This window comes from Herpailurus yagouaroundi, unplaced genomic scaffold (genome assembly GCF_014898765.1).
Source record: "Herpailurus yagouaroundi ecotype Mexico unplaced genomic scaffold, PumYag 163, whole genome shotgun sequence".
Taxonomy (NCBI): Eukaryota; Metazoa; Chordata; class Mammalia; order Carnivora; family Felidae; genus Herpailurus; species Herpailurus yagouaroundi.
Genome location: NW_024412404.1, coordinates 35,435,303 through 35,455,010, shown reverse-complemented (window position 1 = coordinate 35,455,010; position 19,708 = coordinate 35,435,303). Strand labels below are relative to the sequence as shown.

Below are 19,708 nucleotides of genomic sequence, written 5' to 3'. Positions count from 1 at the left end.
CATACACACACATGCATGATTGTCTCCCTTTTGTCAACCAGGTCTAAAGTTCCCTTGATTCTTACTACTGCTTTTATTGATTCTTTAGAGATGCTTGCCATCTTAGGAAAGCTGTGTATAATCATTCTTTAAATAAAAATGACTTGCCGTAAAGAGAGAAACTGGCAGCAAGAAATCAACATGTTAACATTGGTAGTTGGATTATTGTGTTTTCTTTGAGAACTTCGTTTGTTTTCCCAGCTTTCTATGATGAACATGTGTTTTTTAAGTTTATTTATTTATTTTTGAGACAGAGACAGAGAGCGAGCGAGCAGGGGAAGGGCAGAGAGAGAGAGAGAGAGAGAGAGAGAGAGAGAATCTTATGGCTGTGAGATCATGACCTGAGCTGATATCAAGAGTCGGATGTTTAACTGAGCTGCCCAGGTAGCTCCTATGATGACCTTGTATTAATCAGGTGCCCCTGTGATGAACACGTATTCATCTGTATTGGAGAAAATTATTTGGGGAAAAAGAAAAGCATGGTTGCTTTCAAACTCATTCCTAGTCTGCCAATGAGGTAACAAGGTGGAGAATACAGGAGGGATGACAGAGTGGACCCAGGGACACTGAGCACCAGTACTGCCTTGGGAACTGTAGGCCCCAGTCTTTTTAACCATCAAAGATGCCTGTCTTTTATTTTTTCTTTCATGCTTATTTTTCTTATAAATGTCCCTGCTTTGAAATATTTCATCTAACCCAACACTGTGGTTATTAAGTAGTAATTCCCCTCTAGTTGATCCATCAAAGATAGATTGCCTCTAATTGTTGCCTGGGTTACTTTATGGAGTTGATGCTGTTCCAGCTGGGGTTGAAGGTGTGATGTTTGAGTTGGCTCTACTGTTAGGCACATCTATGTTCTCCACCTTTATTGCTGCCTGTGTGAAACTTTTTGAGCCAAGGACCCACAGTTGGGGTTCTGCAGTTAGAGCTCTTCTGTGTTTGGGGCCCAGGACCCTGTATTCCCTCTAGTACTGATACTGATACTTCCCATAAATTTGCCTTGATTTTATTTTTAATGCAACAACATCTAAACAGCCTCAAACCAATAATGATACAGTAAGACTTCGTGACTATGCTAAGCTTTGTCTACCTCCTCATTATCCTCATCATGGCAGTGATAATTGGCATCAGCCGAGTGAGCACACATGGAGTGCCAGATACTGTGTTAAATGTATATACAGATCTTGTTTGATATTCACAACTCCTCTGCGAAGCAAAGACTGTTAAATAGCCCCCATTTTATTGATGGGGAAACAGGCTCTGAGAGGTTGAGTAATTTGTCCAAGGTCATGAGGCCAAAGAGCCACAAAGCCAGGATTTAAGTTGCTTCCTACCTCTTACACTTTCCATACCCTTTCTCTTTAAAAAAAAAAAAAAAAAAAAAAAAAAATTAACATTTATTTATTTTTTGAGAGAGACAGCATGAGCGGGGTAAGGGCAGAGAGAGAGAGAGAGAGGGAGTCACAGATTCCAAAGCAGGCTCCAGGCTCTGAGCTGTCAGTACAGAGTCCAACATGGGGCTCAAACTCACAAGCCATGAGATACTGACCTGAGCCCGAAGTCAGATGCTTAACCAACTGAGCCACCCAGGCAGGCGCCCCCGTACCCTTTCTCTTTAATCCCTTTCCTCTTTAGTCGGCTCTTTCCAGACCAGGACCTCAGCTTCAGGTGTTCTTCACATCCCAACACATCACCTGCTCGTGGGCCCTGTGTTCACAGGTCCTCAGGAGGAGGTGTGGGGAAGGTGGCCAGACCCTGGCAATGGAGGCAGTGGGCAGGGTGCCATGGCTGCTGTCCTTGCACCCTGGCAGGCCAGGTCGCAGGGGCTTATCCCCAGGTCTGAAACTGGAGTTGGGATTTGGTCACTCCCTCTAATTTCCCACCTTTCGAGTGGGGCCTTAAGGGGTGTGCGGACGCATTGCCCAGCCACAGAAATGATGAGTTTGTGTCTTCGGTGCCATTCGTCAGCGTTCTTAACATTTTTCTTTCCTCCAAGAGAGAGGGCATAGAAAGCATCAAATCCCTCTCTCCTGGAAGGATGGGGAAGGTACCTCTCTTCCCACAGGGTGACCTCAGTTCCATTCCAAGGAGACCGTGTGGAACAGGGGTTCTTATTTTTTTGGGTCATAGACCCCTTTGAGAATCTGATGAAAACTTTGGACTCCTCCCTAGAAAAATTATAATAATAACTAACATTGTGTTGTAAGCACTTAAACATGTATTACCTCTTTTAATCCTCCTCCTAACCCTATGAGGGTAGGTACTCTTGTTTTCCCTATTCTACAGACAAGGAAACTGAGGCATTGAGATGTTAAATGGCTTGCCCTTGGGCACTTGTTTACAGAGTGGTAGGACCTTTGTATGTGGTTTCCACTGGACCCCAGGAGCTAGAGAACCTCAGTTCTAGAGTACCAGCCAACTCCTGCATTGCTTAAATATGGAAATGTGTATGTGTAATAAGATAGCAGGTGGATACCACCCCCCTACAGCTGGCAATCGACCTGCTGTCAAGGTGGTGGGGGAAGGAAACGCTGCTGTTGGCTCCCCTTTGCAGAATCTTCCCCCATCCTCTTGGACCAGTTAGGTGCATCTGCGTGGGGTTTCTAAGTGTCCAAGCCTTGTGGGGATCCCACACAGTTATCTAATTGGCATTTAATGGTGGGCGGGGAATCAGGAGTCAGACAATCTGGGCTTCTTCCCTGGTTTTGCCCCTCCAAGCTGTGTGGCTCAGGGAGTCATTCAGCCTCTTCTGAGCCTGTCTGCTCATCTGCCAACCAGAGCGGATGAACTCGGGCCTTCATTAGGATAAAGAAGGTCTCCCCAGTGTGGGAGGAAGGCACTGCCCTTAAGCAAATGGCCTGCGCCAAGTACAGCGTGCACATCGCTCTGTTCGGCTTAATGAGCCCATAGACTGATCTGTGGCTGCCGACCATGCTTGACAACTGCAGCTTTAGAAAGTACAGAGAGCATTTTCATAGTGATGGTCAGTGATCCTAATGAGATTTTGGAATAGTTTGTACTCCACACTCCTCTTCTTGTCTGCCTTTCTCTTCCCCACCTGTTTGTTCATGACCCCCCACAGCAGGTATCCTTAAAATCATAGATACCTAGAATGTTACTGCTGGAAAGGAACTCTGATCACCTATGGCCAGCCTTCTCATTTTGCAGGAATGGAAGTAGGCTCAGAGAGGTGTAGGAACTTGCCCAAGGCCACACAGCTAATCCAAAACAGAGCCAGAACTTAGGTTAGCATTTTTTCATTTGTACCACGCGGTTGTCCCTGTGTCAGCCAGACACCACTCTTATCAGTTTTTGCCTTGCATGGCTTGTCCTCTCTGCTTCCTTCCTTGAAAGTCGAGGCTGGGCCATCCTCATCATACTCTCTCCCTGTTTCTCCTCACCGCCTCAGTGCAGGGCGAATGAAGGAACAAAGCCATCCGCGGAAGCAGAGCCAATCTCGGAAGACCTTCAGGGCGCTCAGCCCACAGTTCCACACATTCAGATCAGTAACCTCTCCATGCACCAGGATGAGTTTCTGCTGTCGACAGAGATCTGGGAAATACCCCTCTCCGTATACTCCTTTATCCCCATTAATGGAGTGGTGGATAAACCCAGCTTTTGGAAGCTGAGCCAATGTGGCTTATGAATGGCTGTGCTGGCGCTCTGTATCCAGCAGAGGTCTAACCTGGGTATAAAGAGTATCTTTTCTGAGGCTGGTGACATACCACCACTGGGCATCAGCTTAGCACTCACTGTCCCTTGCCACAGGCCACTGTGAACATCCAGGGGCTTTCTCTTCTCTCTGCTAAACAGAATTCTATTGTCTGTTACTCAGCTTGTTACCCCACCTTCTTAGGAGAATTTTTCCTGGTTAATTCAGCTTCTGGGCCTTTTTAATATGGAATTAGGGCAACAAATAGAAGCAAAGTTGGAGGACCAGGTGCTGGGGGTGGTCAGTGTGTGTGTGTGTGTGTGTGTGTGTGTGTGTGTGTGTGTGTGTGTAAGGAGGGGCTGTGTTTGTATCTGAGAAGACCCAATGCTCATGTGACAGAAGAAGAAATGCCAGAGAAGGGAAAGGAGAGGGAGGAAGAAGTGTCTATGGGCTGGGGGTTGAGAAGAGTGAGGAGAAGGAGAGGAGCCAACTTAGAAGAATGGCTACTGTGTGTCTAAAGGATACAAGCAGTAGAGAAGGAGGAGGACTTTTAAAGATAGCTCCCCATGCATTATTCTCTCTTGTTGGTGTTCAGCAAAGATCCAATAACATTTTAAATTTTTATTCTGTTTAGACTGGCTTGTTTGCTTACATGGCTACCAAGTGGAGACTGTACTGCGTGGTGACCCAGTTGTATTGATGTTCATCTGGTGTGTTCTATCTGGGAGGCAGGCTGGCCGAGGGGCAGAAGGACATGAGAAGCAGACTCTAGAGGGTGGGTGATCTGGAGGAAATGCCCCCGTGGTGGGGTTTGTGACTGGTGTGCCAGAGTCAGCATGCAGGTGGTATTCCTACCCTCTGAACAAACTCTAGATAATTTTCCTGCACTAAATATAAATATATCAGAGTTCTCAGATTCAGTGCCTAATCACTTTGTACCCATTGGCAGAAAAAATACGAGGCAGTTCAGTAGTGGGGGGAAATGCAGCGATTCATTTATGTTGTATTTTTTCCATAATTAATTTGCCATGAGAAAAAGGACAAGGTTGAGTTTACTGGCTGTCTTACTGATGGAACTCTTATTGGGGAAGAATATTTAAATTTTTGTTCTCCAAGAAATTGTTCTTTTGTACTGGTTTGAGATGCAGGTGACTTAGCACAGAGAGGGTTTTTAAACCAAGGGAAGGAGCGGTGCCTGGTTTAGATAGAGTTCTTTCTTCTGCCAGTGTGCCTCCAGGGGTCCATTGCATGTGCTCTGCCCATCCAGCATTCACATTCAGTAAGAGGACTTCTTCCAGCGGCTGACGGCCCTGGAATAAGCAGGCTGCTGGAATGTGCAGGTCTGTGCGTGGAGGGAGTCCTGGCCCATTTCTGGGCTCCTCGGAGGGCAGGAGAGATGCTTCTGCAGAAGAACCCAAATCTTTGGCCTGAGCATTGAGAAAGTTCAGGCAAGCATCGGTGCTTTTGGGTACTAGGCAAGGGCGGAAAGGGGACCTGCCCTGGTTCCTACCCTGTTGTTAGTGGGATAGTTTTTTGTTTTGTTTTAAGCCCAATTGCCAAGCTTTTGGGCACCTTAAAATTACCTGTAATTTTTGATCCTCTTAAGGGGCCTTGTGTGAGGACAGGAAGTGTCAGCTGCCTTCTGGTGTTTGAAACAATGTCCAGGGCAGATGGTTGTTTCCCACCTAGCTTTAAAAGATGTCAGGAAAGCAGCCCTCTGCAGGTGAAAGGCCTTGGTCAGCCCCTGGCCTCTCCTTGGGCCACACCTGCCTTGTTCGGGCTGGCCCCACTCACTGACGGTGGCCTCAGAAATCTCAAGGCAGCCCTCATGGTGTTGGTCACACTTCTCAGCCATGTAAGTGTTTCTGGGGGACTCCTAGACCACGGGCATCAGGATGCTCCAAGGTTCTCGTAAGTAATGAATATACCAAGTGGACAATCAGAGTCTCTGGGGGATGGGGTGATTCCTTTGTACCCTCTGGATGGAGAACCACTATGCCACCTGCAGCCACTGTGGAGAAGTGGGCATTGCGGTTAGTAAGTTTGATGCCAGGAGATCTTGGGTTCAGGTTTTAGGGTTAAGGAAGTTGGGAGAAGGGAGGAAAGTGCGCAGGTGTGGAGTACCAGCTGTTGGAAGATGCCGTGCCTTTTTCATTTATACTCAGCCCAGTGTGCTGTATGTTATGATGCCATGCACAGGGGAGGAAACAGTGTCAGAGAGATTAATAGCTTGCTTAGGATCATGCATTTGGTAGGTGGAGACCAGGCTTGACTGAAGTCCTCATTTTTTCCATTATGGCTTTAATCCCCATGCTAGAATGTTGACCATGACTGTATGTGTTAAGATTTTCTAGTAGCCACAGTGAAAAGGTAAAGAGAAATGAGTGAAATTAATTTTAAACATTTTCTTTAACTTAGTATATCTAAAATACTTCAGTATTTAATCAGTATAAAATTTGTCAATGAGATATTTTACATTCTTTTTTTTTCCATACCAAGTCTTCAAAGTCCAGTATGTGTGCTACCTTCAGAGAACATTTCGTCATACTAGCTACATTTCAAGGGCTCGGTGGCCAGGAGTGGCTAGTGACTACCTTACAGGACAGCCCAGCTCTAGCATCTGTGTACTGGAGAGGCATGTCCTGCCCGGCTGCCCAGAGTAGCAAGGGATTTCTAAATTCATGGTTTGCAAAGGCCACGGGATGAATCAATACTGGGCAGTCTTCGTGTCACCTGAGGAGGGGGTATTATAAGTCCTCAGTCTAGGGTCCCAGGTGATTCTTCTGTGTAACCTGATTGGAAACAACTGCACTCAAAGCATTCACTGGGCAATTTACCTGGGTTCTGTGGCTTTGCCCTGCCCCCTCGTCAGGGACACTTGCATTCCAAGCACGTTCTCTGGGGGTGGGGTGGTGGTGTGATGGGAAAGGTGGGGGAATGTGTGCCCTGAGGGCTCTTTCCCTCCCCTACTGAATAGAACTGCAGTTTCAATGGAAAAAAGGACTGCTTATTTATCTGGATGTGATCATGCATAAGGGGTGGGACCTTTCCTTTTGGTGGCTGAGAGCGGAGTCCTGTGTTCTCAGGAAAGGTAAGATGAAAAGAGTAAAAATATTTAGGGAAGAATGGGATACTGTGTATACTTAAGCTGTGTTTTTTTCCCCAGTGGTGTGGTTTTGAAATTTATTTGCTGACTTAGTGCAAGAAATCTGGTCCTAAAGAGTTACAGTCCAGGGGTCCAAGCCTCAAATGCCTCCGAAGTCCGGCAGGTAACAAGCCATGAAGGGTAGGAGATGTCAACTCCAATCTTAGGAATGTTCTTCACTTTCACAGATCTTGCAATCTCCCTTTTTATCTGGAAATATAAGACCCTCTTGGTCCATCATTTTCTTACTGTTGATAGAGAAATATTTCTCTAAGAGAAGAAGCAGTCCAAGCATGGTAAATGGCAGTGACACTTGTGCTTGGTCTTTAGGGAGACCAATCTGAGAGCCATGCCCCTCTAAGGGGGGGTAGCTACTACCCAGCTCCATCCAGCTGTTGTCCTTGAGGCCCAGTGTTACCAGATCTTGTTATTTTAAGGAGTGCAAAGGTAAAATCTTGGCTTTCTTCCTTTTAACTTACAATGACAGTTAAATCTTGAACAACACAGATTTGAACTGCACAGGTTCACTTATGCCCAGATTATTTACAGCACTATAAATGTATTTTTTTCTTCCATAATGATTTTATTGACATTTTCCTTTCTCTAGCTTTATTGTAAGAATACAGCATACAGGGGCGCCTCTGTATCTCAGTCGATTGAGTGTCCAACTCTTGATTTTTTGGCTCAGGTCATGATCTTGGGTTGTGGGATTCTCTCTCTCTGCCCCTCTCCTCAACTTGCATGCATGTTCTTTCTGTTTCTCTAAAAAAGAAAAGAATACAGTATATAATACATATAAAATATGTGTTAACTGGTTATGCTATTGGTAAGGCTTCTGGTCAACAAGAGGCTCTTGGTAGTTCAGTTTTAGGGAAGTGAAAAGTTATACGGGGAGTTTTGACTGAGTGGCAGGTAGGCACCCCTAACCCGTGTTGTTCAAGGGTCTACTGTAGTTCTAGATTCACAGGAAGTGAAAAAGGCTGTAGGCCCTGTATGTCCTTCTCCCTGCTTCCATTGGTGGTAGCACCTTACATAATTACAGCTCAGCATCAAGACCAGGAAATGGGCACTGTTGCAATCTACTGTCCTTACAGGGGGTTTGCTAGTTCAGTTTATGTACGTGCTCATTTGTGTGTACACATGCATGTGCGTGTGTTCTGTGCAGTTTTATCAAGTGCAGACTTGTGTAACCACCTCTACAGACAAAGTCTTTGGCTTTTAAATTGTGCAGGTATATCAAAAACTCTTTGGGTCTAAAGTACATGCGGTAGGCCAGGTGTGGCCTTCTGAGCCTTCAGTTTTCAGCCTCTGTTCTAGTCTCGCACTTTCATTTTTTTTTTTTTATTCACATAAAATTCATGTAACACAGGATTCACTACTTTAACCCTTTTAAAGTATTCAGTGTTTTTTAGGATATCCACAGTGTTGTACAACTATTTCCACTACCTAATCCAGAACGTTTTCATCACCCCGAGAAGAAACCTGTATCCATTAGCATTCACTCCTTCCGTCCTTCCCCTTAGTCCCTGACAACCACGTATCTACTTTCTGTTTTTATGGATTTCTTCTTCTGGACATTTCATGCAAATGGAATCATACTACTCTATATACTGGTCTTTTGTGTCTGACGAGCCCTTTCATTTTATAGAGAATGAGACTTGGGGCCAGAGGGCAAAAGTGATGTGCCCACTAATATACAGCTAGTGAGTGGCCAAGTCTTTACTTGAACCCAGAACCACTACTCTTGGTACCATATCTTTGTGCCTCTCACCATTCAGGTGTTTGTTTTTATAATATGATGATAAAACTGCCACCCCAGCTATTTTCACTTGGTTTTAATTAACATGCTACCAACAGAATGTCTTCTGTTACTTGTGCTGAGTGTTAAGGTTCTTTAGGGAATCACTGTGGAAATGAAAACTGTCAAAGAGAAAATAGAACAATTCAATTTAGTATGCTTTTTAAAAAAAGTTTATTTATTTTGAGAGAGAGAAAGAGAGCAGAAGAGGGTCAGAGAGAGCAGGGGGAGAGAGAGAATCCCAAGCAGGCTCCATGCTGTCAGCACAGAGCCTGACGCAGGACTCAATCTCACGAACCATGAGATCATGACCTGATCCTAAACCAAGAGTCAGTGCTTAGCCAGCTGAGCCACCCAGGCACCCCAATTTAGTATGCTTTTACTGAGTACCTCTTGTGTGCTAGGTTCAGGACCAACAGGGATGAGTTAGACTGGACCCTAACCATCAAGGAATAGTCAGATGAGAGAAACAGAAGAAAGAATTTCAGGATATTAGGGTAAATATCATGACTGTAGGGTAGAGGGAAAGGGCACCAGGTCCAATGTGGGGAGCTTTGAGAAATGAGAGGAAGTTAACAGGTACTGAGACAGGAGATGCCTGAGCAAAGGTTGAGACTTTAGGAGTTGTAGGTCTGCACACTTGAGCTGTGAGCTGATTGGTAGTGATGGAGCAGGAAATGGGGAGCTGGGGTATTGGAAACACAGCTGGAAGAGTGTGCTTGGGTCAGAGTCCTGAAGGTCAGCTACCCTTGTGGATGTCTGAAACTTTAAAGCTCGGGATGGCTGAATAGAAGCAGAGTAGGAGAAGCCAAAGTTGGGAATTGAGTCTCCAGGGGAATAACCAAGTCTGAGCAGTTGGGGTAGGGAGTGGGATATAGGGTGGTGGACCTAGTACCTAACTATCAACAAGATTGAGAAGAATCAAGGCAAGGGAAGCCAGGAGACCATTCCAGAAGCCATGCCATGATGAAGTCATGTCATAGGACATGTTTGGAGAGCTCTCAGTCCTGTTTCCAATGGCCTGCCTCCACCTCCTTGTTCACCCACTTAGCAGTGATTTATTGAGCACTTGCTTTGTGCTGGGGTTACAGCAGTGAACAAGTCAGGCAAGATTCCTGCCCCCTGGAGGGGAGCATGGATAAATGAGGTAATTACGGATTGTGATAGTCCTACCGAAAAAGTAGCTTTTGCTGGTAGGACTAAGGTTAGGCAGTCTGGGCTGGCCTGAGTCAAGAGGTGATATTGGATCTGAGTTCCCAATGGTGAGAATACCCCAGCCACGGCAAGAGCCAGGGAAAGAGCCTTGCAGGCAGAGAGAACAGCAATTGCAAAGACCCTAGAGGGAAGGAGTCCCTGGCCATCTGCAGGAGTACTCTGGGCTTTGTCAAGGTTTCCTTGGGTGGCAGGGGGGTGGGAGGAGGACAGTGGGGCAAATCAGAACAGGTATTTTGTGGAGGGTATCCTGTCTCAGGAGGGGAGGAGGGAGGGAACCTTCCTGAGGAAGAAAAACATATCCCAGTGGAAGAAAGTATGAAATCACTCATACTTAAATGATTCATTTAAAGTAGGCGTGCTTTTTTTTTTTTTTATGGGGGAGCTAAAAATTATTTTGCTATTTTTCAACTAATTTTATTCTATTTTATGAGCTTTGTGTTGTTCACAGAACTTGGAAACCTTCATTCTGCTTCCTACTGAAACTGGAGTAGGTGGGAGGGCTTTTTAAAGTGTCCCAAACCCACTTTCCTCTGCCAGTGGGTCTGGAGGGAGGACAACTGGGCAGTGGGACCAGGGACAAGACTTGGTTGAGGTACCTTGGCACTGAGCATTTTGGAAGCTTCAGTGGTGCTGGATGTGGCACTGTTTACTGTGCCAGCGGGGATTTGTTCTGGGAAATAGGGAAACGCTTTCTGGGCCAGTAAAGGGGTTCATTTTGCATATATTAGAAAATCATCTTGAATAAAATGATTAAAAAAAACACTGCACAAAAGAAATAAAGATAATTGTTCTGATTTGTTTCCTTCCCGAGTTGGTCAGCCTCAAGGCCAGTTGGGGATTTTTCCAATTCTAGACTAGCTTTCTGAGCAGAGTTCTTCCGAGTCCACTAAATTAGTGGGCTAATTAGTGGGTGCCTAGATTTCAGAGGCTAGTGGCAGGCCTGAGTAGTTAAGAGATGGGTTGGCTTGACTATCCTTCAGCTGAGAGATATGAAATTTGAGGTATATCATGAAGGAACATGGAGGGTTTGAAGGCGTTATATTGGCATACAGTGATTAGCCAGGCAAACAAGCTAAAAGACTCCTTAAAGGGTAAACAACAGAAGAGGTAAGTGCAAATCAGTGCTTAGTACTATGAAGGAGAGGTACATGGTGTTCTGGGGGACCAGAACTGTTTGGATGGTCCAGGTGTTTGGTAGGAATGAAAGTGGCTAACATGACTTTTACAACATCTAGCATTATTCTATATTCTTGGGATAAAGTAGAGAGGAGGATGTAAATGAGAGAGGTGATGGTTCAAAGGCAACTTGTGTGATTTCTTTTGGAAGGATGGGTCAGAGAAATGTCTTGTTTTAGGCAAGGACGTAATAATACTGCAGGGAAACAATGGATCGCCTAAAAATTAAAGACTGCAGAAGGGACAGATTAGTGTCTTGAGCTTTTCCTAGACTTCCTGTCCCACCTTTGTTCTTCCTAATTTGCAATATGGCTCAAGGTGGGGGGGGGCCCTTAGGTTGAAGGGGATGTGTAAGAGTGTCCTTGTTCTGGTGAAGGATACTATGGGTTGCTGCTGGGCCTTGCAATCAGGAGGGCTGATGTTGGTCAGCTGTGGGTTTCTCTGGTGCTGGGCTGTGAAGGTCACCTGGTAGCATCTGGTGATGTCAAGAAAGAGGTCTTTCTAGGCTGGCCCATTCATGGAACTAGCTTACTCCCATCTGTCATCTTTGTGGCACACAGCATTTACTTTGCCATTCTTGACTTGAGATGCCTCAGGCCGTTACTTAACCACAAAGTGGGAATCTGGAAAGAGAAATGCTCAGCTGGCTTGGCAGGTTTCTAGGCATTGCAGTGATCTTCAGCATTCTGCTGTTTGGTGGGCAGTAAGGACTCGAGGCAGAGTACTTTGTGCCTTGGAGCCATTCCTTGAAGACCACCGTGATGACTGGATGCTTCCAGACCCTGTGCCCTGGCAGGGTGAGCCTACATAGGTGTGAGGGCTCAGATATGCTGAGGCTGGACAACTCCACTGAGTTTATCTGGAGGCACTGGCATTAGGTCATGGTATACAAGGACTGAGGCAGAGGGGGGCCCCTTCACTGGCTGCTGGCATTCTATGTTTTTATTTTTTAAACATTTTTTAAGTTTGTTTATTTTGAGAGAGAGAGAGTGCGCACACAAGCAGTGGTGAAGGGCAAAGAGAGAGAATCCCAAGTAGGCTCCGCGTTGTCAGTGCAGAGCTCCATGTGGGGCTCGATCTCAAAAAATGTGAGATTGTGATCTACGCTGAAATCAAGAGTTGGATGCTCAACTGCTCAACCGCTCAACTGACTGAGCCATCCGGGTGCCCCTCTATGTTTATTTAATAGAGTAAAAGGAGTTAAGGTGTGCCTGGGTGACTCAGTCGGTTGAGCACCCAACTCTTGATTTCGGCTCAGGTCATGATCTCAGGGTCATGAGATGGAACCCTGCGTGGGGCTCTTCACTGACAACGTAGACCTTGCTTGGGATTCTTTCTCCCTCTCTCTCTGTCTCTCTCCCACTTCCCTGCTTGCATGCGCTCTCTCTCTCTCTCTCTCTCTCTCTCTCTCTCAAAATAAATAAACATAAAAAAAAGAATAAAAGGAGTTAAGTGTTGTTTCACATAATGTGATGTAGGGAGTAGGTAAACATACTGAGAGTATACAACTCCCCCAAAGCCTGAGTCCTTGCATCCTGCCCAGAGGATGCTGAATTAATGACCTCGCGGAGATTGTTCTGGAGCTTCTGAGTGAAAGATACTTTTTTCCAAATGAGTAGGAGTCTGCGTGTCAGAGTCACCTGAACAAAGCCTGGGCCTCCAAATCAGAGATTCTGATTTAATAGGTCTGCAGCCCAGTATTTTTTTTTTTTTTTTTTTCCTGGTGATTCTAATTTCAGCCAGATTTGGGAACCTTCCCACCAGTTACAGATCCAGGGAAGCTCTTCCCACTCCTGAGGTGACTTTTGCCTCCTTGCTTGCCCATACTGGCCTTGAACCCTGAGCCCTAACCATGGGCACATGTTTGGTCTTCACTCCTCTTTATGTCCCTTTCCAAAATGTGTCTTTTGGGGTGCTACCCCCTGGCTTTGCTTCAGCCTAGATTGGGGCTGGTGACTCATCTCTTTCTTATCCATGAAGAACAGGAGAACTGCATCTGGAAATTTTGATGAGCAGATATTCTGGGACATTTTCTTAACAAAACTTCCTGCTTGAGGCTTGACTGTGTAGTAGATTCTGGCCATAGAAATCCAGGCCCTGAGGTAGAGGCGGGATGGTTTGTGACTGGCACAGGGAAAAAAAAAACTATCAGCTGTCTTCTCAGAGACACGATGGAAGTACTGTCAGTATTTCTGCCACCATGTTTTCGGCCCTGCTGACTCTGGGACAGCATTGGTTACCCTGCGGGAGTCCTCGGTGGGCATTGTCAGGGAATAGGGCTGATTTGGTGGCATTCTTGAAATGGGTGCTTGGCGAGACAAACATCCAAGAGTACACATGACATCTCAGCAGTTGTTGGGTCAGGTGGCAGGAGTTTTTAAGACCAGCAAGATAACATGAGATCTGGACAAGACCAAGTTGGAGGGGCTGTTCACTCCTTGCTCTTGCTCCTCTTGTCCCATGGCCTGTGAGTCCTACCTTCCCCTCTTTTCTCCCCGCTGCCTGTTCCCCTCCCTTCCCTGCTTTAGGATTTCCTGAGTGTCTGCCCATGACAGGAAGTGTCCGTTCACCTTGGCTGCACCAGGAAACCCAGCTCAGTGCTCCCAGAACGCCTGTGCCCACCCCGATCTTCAGGTTTACCCATTGTGTTAGAACTCTTCTTGAGTGTCAGATCGTTTACCTTGACAGAGCAACTTAAGGGCAAGGACTGGGTCTGGTTCGTCTTTGCCTTTTCATCACCTTGCACACTGCCCGGTGTGTAATAGGGTTCGTAAATAATCTGTTGCATGATCAACGAATCCATACATTCTTTGAGGGATGATATAAATAACTCTTACCAAGATCTTATAGTTGAACATTGTTCGTCTATTACAGTCTAGTAACTATATATAAGCTAATTGATAGCTTTGTATTCAAAATGCATTTTAAGGGACATTTTTCTAGCATATAGAGTATTTCAGACAGCTTGGGACATTAACTGAGCACTTTTGAGGTAGTAGATGCATTGTGTTTATGAGAATTTTTTTTTTTTTTTTTTTTTGTAATTAAAGGAGCAATGTTACTGAAAATGTCACATTAGGAAGTGAACCCTTAGGGCACCTGATGGAACTTACCTTCATTTGTCAAAGGAGAGTATGACAGGCCTTTCAGTAGAGTGAGTTGGATAATTCAACTGTATCTCCTTGAATTTAATATTGGCTTTAAAAGACCCACATGTACACACATGTGTATGTGTGTGTGTGTGTGTGTATTTAAAATATTTTTTGTTTTATAATATAAGGCAGGGGCGCCTGGGTGGCTCAGTCAGTTAAGCATCTGACTCTTGATTTTGGCTCAGGTCATGATCTCACAGCTCATGAGATGGAGCCCTGCATTCAGCTCTGCACTGACAGTGTGGAACCTGTTAGGGTTTCCCTTGCTCCCCCTCTCTCTGCCCCTCCCTTGCTTGCCCCCCCAATAAATAAATAAACATTAAAAATATATGTAAGATAACTATGCGGCTTGGGGCTCCTGGATGGCTCAGTCGGTTAAGCGTCCAACTTTGGCTCAGGTCATGATCTTACTGCTCGTGAGTTCAAGCCCCGTGTCCGGCTCTGTGTTGACAGCTTGGGCTCCAGGCTCCAAGCCTGCTTCAGATTCTGTGTCTGTCTCTCTGCCCTTCCCCTGCTTGCACTCTGATTCTCTCTCTCTCTCTCTAAAATATAAAATAAAACATTTTAAAAATTAAAAAAAAAGAGATAACTAAGCAGTGGGACATAGTCAAAGAGTTCTGGATTGGCAATCAAGAGACCCAGGTTCTAGAATTAGCTCTGCTTCTGTGGGAGTAGGCAAGTCAGTTTCCTGCTTAGGCTTTTATAATATGAAAGTGTTGTGCTTGTTCAGGGATTGCAAATGTCTGCAAGAATGGGGTTACTAACTTAAGTTGCTGTATGTGCTATACCATTTTTCTTTCTCTTAGAACCCTGTCCCCTTTTTCTTTTATGTTCCCACTTCTGTTAAGTTGAGGGAAATATTTCTGTATCACACACACACACAAGAAGACCAAGAAACCCAGTAATATAAGGGCAATGATAATCACAGCTCTCTCCATGGTGAGGCGTTAGGGAGTGGTAGGGACTGTGGCATATTGGAGTAGCCAAGCCTGCTTATGAAGGGCAGCTATCACTTAGCACACCCGATCGTTTTTAGATGTATATGTGGACCATGTTGACTGTTTTTTTTTCCCCCTAAGAGAACTCATAAGTCTGGGTTTTATGTCACCTCTCTGATGTTTAAGTTTTGGCTTAAATTTTCTAAGCCCATCCTTCAGATCAATGTAATACTACTATAGGCTAGGTGTAGCCCACTGGGCTTTCAGTTTGGGATCCCTGTTATAGATGATCTCTAAAGCTTCTTTCTGCCCAAGCAAGGCCCATCTGATTCTAATGGGGACCATTTCAGCTGGTGAACTAAAGATTGTTGTTCTAGTTGGGGAAGATAGTGGGGCTAGAAGAGGAGTATGGGGGCTTAGGCCTAACCAGGATGCCTGCCAATTGGTGTTTTGGCTGGCCGCCTCCCCTTGTGGAGAGACCACAGGGTGCCTGATTCATACCAGATGTTTTGTTTGTCATTGCAGGAGTTGGCATTTGTTGGAAGAGTTTGTGAAACCTTCTCTCTGCCCAGAGCTCCGGGACCAATGCATCTTCCCACCACCTTAAACCACTGGTAAATATGTTCTGTTTTGTTTCTTCTTTTGCAGCAAAGGGAACTATTTTTGGTGCACTATAGAATGTGATTTTGGGAGAACCACACTGTCCTTACTGTTCTAGAAGGAAGAACGCTGGGCTGGGCCTAGGCATATCTGGGTTCTGGTACCTACTTGGTTGTGCCATTTTTACTGTGCGATCTTAGGTGAATTGTTTGACCTCTCTGGGCCCTAGACAGAGAAATGAATCCTATCCTGCTAAAAGAGATATGCAAGCGGGATTGCTTCCAAGGGAGTAAAGTGCTGGGCAAGTATAAAGTAACCCTATTTAGCTGTGAGATGTAGAGCTGGGTAATTCTAAGCGAACAAATTAACATGTGAACACGTATGTTGGAAACATGGACTTAAATACCTATTTTCTGAGTCTTCCAGAGTGGTGTTTCAAGACATTTGCATTTTCCGTTTTTCCCCCTTCCTACCACTGCTGCAGCTGCCGTTTTCTTGAAAGGTTGAATTAACTGCACTTCACAATTACCTTCATTTTGGAGATCAGATAATTTCAGTTAACAAATGTTTTTCTTTCCAAAAGAAACTTAATTACTCCTCACAGCAGGTAAGCGCCTTGCTTCTGTGGCAGTTGAAAGAGGCAAAAATATATCCTTCACAAGAGCGTGTCCGTGCCGAGAAGAGGGTGCTTCAAGGTATGCTAGCTAGCTGAAGGTCACGTGAAGGACTCCCATGAACTGTATGAGGGGAAGGACCATCATGAGCCAGGGAGACAGTATGACCCTGTGTGTCTTGATTCCCGCCACACTATTGAGAAAAGCCCGTGTGTTTTCTCACTGGCTGGTCAGCTTGCCACCATGTGGACCAGGTGCTGGGATGACCCGGTGAGACAAGTTCCGGGGGCCTGGCCACATGGGGAGCTTGCTAAATGCTGGGGGTTGGTGCAGGAAGGACAGGCGGTTAGGACAGACAGGCCCAGGATTGGGGACCCCACTCGGGCATGAGAGCCTGACCAGATTGCTATGTCTAAAGGGACACAATGGACATTCTGCGTCCCACAGCCAGAGTCCCATCTGGCAGGCAAGAAGAGCTCCATGGTGGGGGTCCTCAGAGAACCGTTTGGTCTCAGGTGGGTGGGACACTACCCATTCAGCAAATATGTGTTAATGCCTACTCTGTGCCAAGGCACTGCTCTGGGCACTGGAGATTCACTGGTCTAAAGGCAGACTTTGTCCACAGCTCTGAAGCTTAGATTCGAGTAGGGTGGCAAACAAGAATGTGAGCTCCATGACGGCAGAGATCTTTGCTTATCTTATTCACTGGATATCCCCAGCTCTTAGAAGAGCACCTTGCATGCAAACATGATGGGTACTCACTAAAAATTGTTTTATGGACAAAGTAGATCACTAAATAGATAATATCAGGTGGTAATAGGTGCCATGGAGGAAAAAAAAAAAAGTGAGAGCCACCCCACTTTGTGTTTTTTGTTTTGTTTTGTTTTGAGGGGCTGGAGGGACTATTTTTGAAAGAGTGGCCTGAGAAGACTTCTGTGCATGGGAGAGAGAGGGAGAATATTCTGTGCAAAAAATCTGAATGGAGTGAAGGAATCTAGGGGGAAGTGTGTAGGCAGAGGGAACAGTGAGCGAAAGAGAAAAGCCTTTGACGTAAACTGAGCTTGGCATGATAGGAGAACAGGAGGGCAGCCAGTTTGGCTAGCCTTGAACTGGGAGGTAGGTATGGGGAGGGAGAGTGATATGAAATGAGATCAGTGGCAGGTGGGAGCCAGATCTTGTAGGCCACGATAAGGAGAGTGTGATTAGACACCACTGGAGAGTTTGAACGGAATTATTTGTGCTTTACAATTATTTTCCTGGGTCCTGAGTGGAGAATAGACTTTGGGGTCAAGAGGAGAATCATAACCTGAAGGGGTCCAGGCAGGAGATAAGGGCATGGCTTGGATTAGTGTGGTGAACTCAGGATATATTTTGAAGGTCATGCCTGCTGGATTGGTGTGGGGTGTAAGCAGAAAGAGTCCAGGATGAGCCCAGTGTTTTTGGCTGGGTGAATGATGTTGCTGTTTACTGAGATGGGGAACAAAGAGGGATATATGTGACGGTGTTTGGGGGCGGGGGACCTGAGGGTTCAGTTCAGGCATGTTAAGTTTGAGATGCCCATTTGCTTTTCTCATGGAGATCTAGAATTGGCTGGGGCTGGAGATGGTCCCTTTGAGAGTCATCAGCATGTAGATGGTATTTAAAAGCTATGAGGCTGAATGAGATTACTTAGGTAGAGAAAGCAGTGCGAGGTAGGATTTGGACAGAGAAAGAGGCAAAGGGTTGGTTTTCCATAGAAAACCCCTAAGAAGTAAATGGAGACACATGCTAATGAATATGGTATGATTTCATGTAATACAAATATAGATTATTCAAATGAGATAATGATATAAAAGTAGTAAGGTCTCACCTTATATTAAAAAAAAAAACTTGAAGTGCTGTGACTCCCCAAACCAAGAAAATTAGTTTTAGAGTTGTGTAATTTTAAATCAGGTCAGCTGAGAGAATTATAAACTACATTTATGCAGCTGGCACGTGGCTGTGCTTTCGGCTGGCAGGCAGAAGGTTCCAGCATCCTTTGCCATTAATAGCATGTAAACTACACTGTTCTTTATCTGTACTGCCACTTCTGCAAGCCATTTTGATGACTAAGTTTAATTCACTGTTAATATGTTTCAGGTTTTTCATCCTGTAATCATACCATCCAAAAGTTCATTAAACGAAGGCTCGCGAGCGTGTAAAACCATGCACGAAGATCAGTACTTCTGCAATCAGAGTTAGAAGTGATTCTGTTAAAAGGTCAAAGAGGCCTTTCTTTGTTTGCAGAACCACAATTTAGGAAATATTTAGAATATCGCTGAAATATTAAGATAAACTATATCGCAGCAAAAATATACCCTGATGCTTGTAGTAGACGTATGTGTTTCAGGTACCGCCCATATCCCTCAACTGCCATTGACTGACAGGAGAAAATCAGTTCTGAATCATATACATTTTTATCTATTTGTGGGCTCTGGGCACAAAATGCACCTGCTACATACAGTTTTTGTCTGTTTCTTAGAGAATTCGCCCCATTGAGCTTCCTGCACATTCTCATTGGGCTCTTTAGTTTTTCCATTTTCACACTGCCTGGTGAGTTTGTTTAGTCTTGTTATCTCTGGTCCCCATAGAAATTTTTGCCCTCTTCTTGAAGTTGCTGCCCAAAGTTGGCCTGCCTCCTCCCTCTTGCCCTGGGCTTCGGGCCCCACCCATCTTTGACTGCCCTAGTGAGCCTCCCAGCTTAGCCCTCCCCAGAGGCTTTTCAGGATTCTTTAGGAATCCCTTGTTTGGGGAGACTTTCACCTTTTTCCCCCAGGCCTGGTCTTTACATGCTTTTTGTGGACTTGACAAAAAAAATAGGAAACCAGGGTCCTGTTGAGGGCAATGTGATAAACAACTGTTCTAGAATGTACTGTTTCAAATTGCTTGGGCAATGGGCCGCCCTAACTTGTGTTTTCATGTATTTCAAAACCCTTGTATCTCAGTGAAAATATTCTCAATGGGACTTCTGGAGCATCTTATAGTAATATGCGTTGGTTATGTACAATTCTATATCTATAGCAAATGATTTATGGTGAAATGAAGGTTTCGATTGAAGGGTATTTATTCATGACAACTGACATCAATCCTGGTTTTAATTTGTCTTTTCCTAAGACACCATTAAAAAATGGTGGTATCCTTGCGGCGCCTGGGTGGATCAGTCAGTTAAGCGTCCAACTTCAGCTCAGGTCATGATCTCAAGGCTCATGAGTTTGATCTCAAGGCTCTGCGTCGGGCTCTGTGCTGACAGCTCGGATACTGTGTTTCCCTGTTTCTCTGCCCCTCCCCTGCTCATACTCTGTCTGTCTGTCTCTCTCTCTCTCTCTCTCTCTCAAAAAAAAAAAAATAATAATAAAAATAA

At 45.2% G+C, this 19,708-nt stretch overlaps 1 protein-coding gene across 49 annotated transcripts in view; it reads left to right on the top strand.

Moving 5' to 3' along the window:
• Positions 1-19,708, top strand: part of SORBS1 (sorbin and SH3 domain containing 1) — a 231,992-nt gene that overhangs the window by 49,472 nt on the left and 162,812 nt on the right. For all 49 annotated transcript variants that reach the window (XM_040485925.1, XM_040485928.1, XM_040485926.1 and 46 more), the window contains one exon: positions 15,641-15,729. The gene's annotated coding sequence lies outside the window, so the exon portion shown is untranslated. Of the gene's footprint in view, positions 1-15,640; positions 15,730-19,708 lie in introns of those variants that run through there.